Raw genomic sequence first — 8,278 nt, 5'->3', positions numbered from 1 at the left:
GTTTAAACCCCTACTTTGAAACCCTAAACCTAGTTTAAAACCCTACTTTAAACTCTAACCCTAGTTTAAACCCCTACTTTGAAACCCTAATCCTAGTTTAAACCCTAACCCTAGTTTAAACCCCTACTTTGAAACCCTAACCCTAGTTTAAACCCCTACTTTGAAACCCTAACCCTAATTTAAACCCCTACTTTGAAACCCTAACCCTAGTTTAACCCCTTACTTTGAAACCTTAACCCTAGTTTGAAACCCTAACCCTAATTTAAACCCCTACTTTAGAACCCTAACCCTAGGTTAAACCCCTACTTTGAAACCCTAACCTTAGTTTAAAATCCTACTTTGAAACCTTAACCCTAGTTTAAACCCCTACTTTGAAACCCTAACCCTAGTTTAAACCCCTACTTTGAAACCCTAATCCTAGTTTAAACCCCTACCTTGAAACCCTAACCCTAGTTTAAACCCCTACTTTGAAACCCTAACCCTAGTTTAAACCCCTTCTTTGAAACCCTAACCCTAGTTTGAATACCTAACCCTAATTTAAACCCCTATTTTAGAACCCTAACCCTAGGTTAAACCCCTACTTTGAAACCCTAACCTTAATTTAAAATCCTATTTTGAAACCTTAACCCTAGTTTAAACCCCTACTTTGAAACCCTAACCCTAGTTTAAAACCCTACTTTGAAACCCTATTCCTAGTTTAAAACTAGACTTTGAAAACCTAACCCTAGATTAAACCATTACTTTGCAACCCTAACCCTAGTTTAAACCCCTACTTTGAAACCCTAACCGTAGTTTAAACTCCTACTTTGAATCCCTAACCCTAGTTTAGATCCCTACTTTGAAACCCTAACCCTAGTTTAAACCCCTACTTTGAAACCCTAACCCTAGTTTAAACCCCTACTTTAAATCCCTAACCCGAGTTTAAACCCCTACTTTGAAACCCTAACCCTAGTTTAAAACCCTACTTTGAAACCCTAACCCTAGTTTGAAAACCTAACCCTAGTTTAAACCACTACTTTGAAACCGTAACCCTAGTTTAAAATATACTTTGAAACCCTAACCCTAGTTTAAACCCCTACTTTGAAACCCTAACCCTAGTTTAAACCATTACTTTGAAACCCTAACCCAAGTTTAAACCCCTACTTTGAATCCCTAACCCTAGTTTAGATCCCTACTTTGAATCCCTAACCCTAGTTTAAACCCCTACTTTGAAACCCTAACCCTACTTTAAACCCCTACTTTGAAACCCTAACCCTAGTTTAAACCCCTACTTTGAAAACCTAATCCTAGTTTAAACACCTACTTTGAAACACTAACCCTAGTTTAAACCCCTACTTTGAAACCCTAACCCTACTTTAAACCCCTACTTTGAAATCCTAACCCTAGTTTAAACCCCTACTTTGAATCCCTAACCCTAGTTTAAACCCCTACTTTGAAACCCTAACCCTAGTTTGAAACCCTACTTTGAAACCCTAACCCTAGTTTGATACCTTACTTTGAAATCCTAACCCTAGTTTAAACCCCTACTTTGAATCCCTAACCCTAGTTTAAACCCCTACTTTGAAACCCTAATCCTAGTTTAAACCCCTACTTTGAAACCCAAACCCTAATTTAAACCCCTACTTTGAAACGCTAACCCTAGTTTGAAACCCCTACTTTAGAACCCTAACCCTAGGTTAAACCCCTACTTTGAAACCCTAACCTTAGTTTAAAATCCTACTTTGAAACCTTAACCTTAGTTTAAACCCCTACTTTGAAACCCTAACCCTAGTTTAAAACCCTACTTTAAACTCTAACCCTAGTTTAAACCCCTACTTTGAAACCCTAATCCTAGTTTAAACCCCTACTTTGAAACCCTAACCCTAGTTTAAACCCCTACTTTGAAACCCTAACCCTAGTTTAAACCCCTACTTTGAAACCCTAACCCTAATTTAAACCCCTACTTTGAAACCCTAACCCTAGTTTAACCCCTTACTTTGAAACCTTAACCCTAGTTTGAAACCCTAACCCTAATTTAAACCCCTACTTTAGAACCCTAACCCTAGGTTAAACCCCTACTTTGAAACCCTAACCTTAGTTTAAAATCCTACTTTGAAACCTTAACCCTAGTTTAAACCCCTACTTTGAAACCCTAACCCTAGTTTAAACCCCTACTTTGAAACCCTAATCCTAGTTTAAACCCCTACCTTGAAACCCTAACCCTAGTTTAAACCCCTACTTTGAAACCCTAACCCTAGTTTAAACCCCTTCTTTGAAACCCTAACCCTAGTTTGAATACCTAACCCTAATTTAAACCCCTACTTTAGAACCCTAACCCTAGGTTAAACCCCTACTTTGAAACCCTAACCTTAATTTAAAATCCTATTTTGAAACCCTAACCCTAGTTTAAACCCCTACTTTAAATCCCTAACCCGAGTTTAAACCCCTACTTTGAAACCCTAACCCTAGTTTAAAACCCTACTTTGAAACCCTAACCCTAGTTTGAAAACCTAACCCTAGTTTAAACCACTACTTTGAAACCCTAACCCTAGTTTAAAACCCTACTTTGAAACCCTAACCCTAGTTTAAACCCCTACTTTGAAACCCTAACCCTAGTTTAAACCATTACTTTGAAACCCTAACCCTAGTTTAAACCCCTACTTTGAATCCCTAACCCTAGTTTAGATCCCTACTTTGAATCCCTAACCCTAGTTTAAACCCCTACTTTGAAACCCTAACCCTACTTTAAACCCCTACTTTGAAATCCTAACCCTAGTTTAAACCCCTACTTTAAACTCTAACCCTAGTTTAAACCCCTACTTTGAAACCCTAATCCTAGTTTAAACACCTACTTTGAAACCCTAACCCTAGTTTAAACCCCTACTTTGAAACCCTAACCCTACTTTAAACCCCTACTTTGAAATCCTAACCCTAGTTTAAACCCCTACTTTGAATCCCTAACCCTAGTTTAAACCCCTACTTTGAAACCCTAACCCTAGTTTGAAACCCTACTTTGAAACCCTAACCCTAGTTTGATACCTTACTTTGAAATCCTAACCCTAGTTTAAACCCCTACTTTGAATCCCTAACCCTAGTTTAAACCCCTACTTTGAAACCCTAATCCTAGTTTAAACCCCTACTTTGAAACCCAAACCCTAATTTAAACCCCTACTTTGAAACGCTAACCCTAGTTTGAAACCCCTACTTTAGAACCCTAACCCTAGGTTAAACCCCTACTTTGAAACCCTAACCTTAGTTTAAAATCCTACTTTGAAACCTTAACCTTAGTTTAAACACCTACTTTGAAACCCTAACCCTAGTTTAAACCCCTACTTTGAAACCCTAACCCTACTTTAAACCCCTACTTTGAAACCCTAACCCTAGTTTAAACCCCTATTTTGAATCCCTAACCCTAGTTTAAACCCCTACTTTGAAACCCTAATCCTAGTTTAAACCCCTACTTTGAAACCCAAACCCTAATTTAAACCCCTACTTTGAAACCCTAACCCTAGTTTAAACCCCTACTTTGAAACCCTAACGCTAGTTTAAAAACTTCTTTGAAACCCTAACCCTAGTTTAAACCCCTACTTTGAAACCCTAATCGTAGTTTGAAACCCTAACCCTAATTTAAACCCCTACTTTAGAACCCTAACCCTAGGTTAAACCCCTACTTTGAAACCCTAACCTTAGTTTAAAATCCTACTTTGAAACCTTAACCTTAGTTTAAACCCCTACTTTGAAACCCTAACCCTAGTTTAAAACCCTACTTTAAACTCTAACCCTAGTTTAAACCCCTACTTTAAAACCCTAATCCTAGTTTAAACACCTACTTTGAAACACTAACCCTAGTTTAAACCCCTACTTTGAAACCCTAACCCTACTTTAAACCCTTACTTTGAAACCCTAACCCGAGTTTAAACCCCTACTTTGCAACCCTAACCCTAGTTTAAAACCCTACTTTGAAACTATAACCCTAGTTTAAACCCCTACTTTGAAACCCTAATCCTAGTTTAAACCCCTACTTTGAAACCCAAACCCTAATTTAAACCCCTACTTTGAAACCCTAACCCTAGTTTAAACCCCTACTTTGAAACCCTAACCCTACTTTAAACCCCTACTTTGAAACCGTAACCCTACTTTAAACCCCTACTTTGAAACCCTAACCCTACTTTAAACCCCTACTTTGAAACCCTAACCCTAGTTTAAACCCCTACTTTGAATCCCTAACCCTAGTTTAAACCCCTACTTTGAAACCCTAATCCTAGTTTAAACCCCTACTTTGAAACCCAAACCCTAATTTAAACCCCTACTTTGAAACCCTAACCCTAGTTGAATCCCCTACTTTGAAACCCTAACGCTAGTTTAAAAACCTACTTTGAAACCCTAACCCTAGTTTAAACCCCTACTTTGAAACCCTAACCCTAGTTTGAAACCCTAACCCTAATTTAAACCCCTACTTTAGAACCCTAACCCTAGGTTAAACCCCTACTTTGAAACCCTAACCTTAGTTTAAAATCCTACTTTGAAACCTTAACCTTAGTTTAAACCCCTACTTTGAAACCCTTACCCTAGTTTAAAACCCTACTTTAAACTCTAACCCTAGTTTAAACCCCTACTTTGAAACCCTAATCCTAGTTTAAACACCTACTTTGAAACACTAACCCTAGTTTAAACCCCTACTTTGAAACCCTAACCCTACTTTAAACCCCTACTTTGAAATCCTAACCCTAGTTTAAACCCCTACTTTGAATCCCTAACCCTAGTTTAAACCCCTACTTTGAAACCCTAACCCTAGTTTGAAACCCTACTTTGAAACCCTAACCCTAGTTTGATACCTTACTTTGAAATCCTAACCCTAGTTTAAACCCCTACTTTGAATCCCTAACCCTAGTTTAAACCCCAACTTTGAAACCCTAATCCTAGTTTAAACCCCTACTTTGAAACCCAAACCCTAATTTAAACCCCTACTTTGAAACGCTAACCCTAGTTTGAAACCCCTACTTTAGAACCCTAACCCTAGGTTAAACCCCTACTTTGAAACCCTAACCTTAGTTTAAAATCCTACTTTGAAACCTTAACCTTAGTTTAAACCCCTACTTTGAAACCCTAAACCTAGTTTAAAACCCTACTTTAAACTCTAACCCTAGTTTAAACCCCTACTTTGAAACCCTAATCCTAGTTTAAACCCTAACCCTAGTTTAAACCCCTACTTTGAAACCCTAACCCTAGTTTAAACCCCTACTTTGAAACCCTAACCCTAATTTAAACCCCTACTTTGAAACCCTAACCCTAGTTTAACCCCTTACTTTGAAACCTTAACCCTAGTTTGAAACCCTAACCCTAATTTAAACCCCTACTTTAGAACCCTAACCCTAGGTTAAACCCCTACTTTGAAACCCTAACCTTAGTTTAAAATCCTACTTTGAAACCTTAACCCTAGTTTAAACCCCTACTTTGAAACCCTAACCCTAGTTTAAACCCCTACTTTGAAACCCTAATCCTAGTTTAAACCCCTACCTTGAAACCCTAACCCTAGTTTAAACCCCTACTTTGAAACCCTAACCCTAGTTTAAACCCCTTCTTTGAAACCCTAACCCTAGTTTGAATACCTAACCCTAATTTAAACCCCTATTTTAGAACCCTAACCCTAGGTTAAACCCCTACTTTGAAACCCTAACCTTAATTTAAAATCCTATTTTGAAACCTTAACCCTAGTTTAAACCCCTACTTTGAAACCCTAACCCTAGTTTAAAACCCTACTTTGAAACCCTATTCCTAGTTTAAAACTAGACTTTGAAAACCTAACCCTAGATTAAACCATTACTTTGCAACCCTAACCCTAGTTTAAACCCCTACTTTGAAACCCTAACCGTAGTTTAAACTCCTACTTTGAATCCCTAACCCTAGTTTAGATCCCTACTTTGAAACCCTAACCCTAGTTTAAACCCCTACTTTGAAACCCTAACCCTAGTTTAAACCCCTACTTTAAATCCCTAACCCGAGTTTAAACCCCTACTTTGAAACCCTAACCCTAGTTTAAAACCCTACTTTGAAACCCTAACCCTAGTTTGAAAACCTAACCCTAGTTTAAACCACTACTTTGAAACCGTAACCCTAGTTTAAAATATACTTTGAAACCCTAACCCTAGTTTAAACCCCTACTTTGAAACCCTAACCCTAGTTTAAACCATTACTTTGAAACCCTAACCCTAGTTTAAACCCCTACTTTGAATCCCTAACCCTAGTTTAGATCCCTACTTTGAATCCCTAACCCTAGTTTAAACCCCTACTTTGAAACCCTAACCCTACTTTAAACCCCTACTTTGAAACCCTAACCCTAGTTTAAACCCCTACTTTGAAAACCTAATCCTAGTTTAAACACCTACTTTGAAACACTAACCCTAGTTTAAACCCCTACTTTGAAACCCTAACCCTACTTTAAACCCCTACTTTGAAATCCTAACCCTAGTTTAAACCCCTACTTTGAATCCCTAACCCTAGTTTAAACCCCTACTTTGAAACCCTAACCCTAGTTTGAAACCCTACTTTGAAACCCTAACCCTAGTTTGATACCTTACTTTGAAATCCTAACCCTAGTTTAAACCCCTACTTTGAATCCCTAACCCTAGTTTAAACCCCTACTTTGAAACCCTAATCCTAGTTTAAACCCCTACTTTGAAACCCAAACCCTAATTTAAACCCCTACTTTGAAACGCTAACCCTAGTTTGAAACCCCTACTTTAGAACCCTAACCCTAGGTTAAACCCCTACTTTGAAACCCTAACCTTAGTTTAAAATCCTACTTTGAAACCTTAACCTTAGTTTAAACCCCTACTTTGAAACCCTAACCCTAGTTTAAAACCCTACTTTAAACTCTAACCCTAGTTTAAACCCCTACTTTGAAACCCTAATCCTAGTTTAAACCCCTACTTTGAAACCCTAACCCTAGTTTAAACCCCTACTTTGAAACCCTAACCCTAGTTTAAACCCCTACTTTGAAACCCTAACCCTAATTTAAACCCCTACTTTGAAACCCTAACCCTAGTTTAACCCCTTACTTTGAAACCTTAACCCTAGTTTGAAACCCTAACCCTAATTTAAACCCCTACTTTAGAACCCTAACCCTAGGTTAAACCCCTACTTTGAAACCCTAACCTTAGTTTAAAATCCTACTTTGAAACCTTAACCCTAGTTTAAACCCCTACTTTGAAACCCTAACCCTAGTTTAAACCCCTACTTTGAAACCCTAATCCTAGTTTAAACCCCTACCTTGAAACCCTAACCCTAGTTTAAACCCCTACTTTGAAACCCTAACCCTAGTTTAAACCCCTTCTTTGAAACCCTAACCCTAGTTTGAATACCTAACCCTAATTTAAACCCCTACTTTAGAACCCTAACCCTAGGTTAAACCCCTACTTTGAAACCCTAACCTTAATTTAAAATCCTATTTTGAAACCCTAACCCTAGTTTAAACCCCTACTTTAAATCCCTAACCCGAGTTTAAACCCCTACTTTGAAACCCTAACCCTAGTTTAAAACCCTACTTTGAAACCCTAACCCTAGTTTGAAAACCTAACCCTAGTTTAAACCACTACTTTGAAACCCTAACCCTAGTTTAAAACCCTACTTTGAAACCCTAACCCTAGTTTAAACCCCTACTTTGAAACCCTAACCCTAGTTTAAACCATTACTTTGAAACCCTAACCCTAGTTTAAACCCCTACTTTGAATCCCTAACCCTAGTTTAGATCCCTACTTTGAATCCCTAACCCTAGTTTAAACCCCTACTTTGAAACCCTAACCCTACTTTAAACCCCTACTTTGAAATCCTAACCCTAGTTTAAACCCCTACTTTAAACTCTAACCCTAGTTTAAACCCCTACTTTGAAACCCTAATCCTAGTTTAAACACCTACTTTGAAACCCTAACCCTAGTTTAAACCCCTACTTTGAAACCCTAACCCTACTTTAAACCCCTACTTTGAAATCCTAACCCTAGTTTAAACCCCTACTTTGAATCCCTAACCCTAGTTTAAACCCCTACTTTGAAACCCTAACCCTAGTTTGAAACCCTACTTTGAAACCCTAACCCTAGTTTGATACCTTACTTTGAAATCCTAACCCTAGTTTAAACCCCTACTTTGAATCCCTAACCCTAGTTTAAACCCCTACTTTGAAACCCTAATCCTAGTTTAAACCCCTACTTTGAAACCCAAACCCTAATTTAAACCCCTACTTTGAAACGCTAACCCTAGTTTGAAACCCCTACTTTAGAACCCTAACCCTAGGTTAAACCCCTAC

This window comes from Leptonotus elevatus, chromosome 22, assembly GCF_054856555.1.
Source record: "Leptonotus elevatus isolate MCC_2025b chromosome 22, RoL_Lele_1.0, whole genome shotgun sequence".
Taxonomy (NCBI): domain Eukaryota; kingdom Metazoa; phylum Chordata; class Actinopteri; order Syngnathiformes; family Syngnathidae; genus Leptonotus; species Leptonotus elevatus.
The sequence above is the reverse complement of the archived record's forward strand: the minus strand, read 5'-3'. Positions refer to the sequence as shown.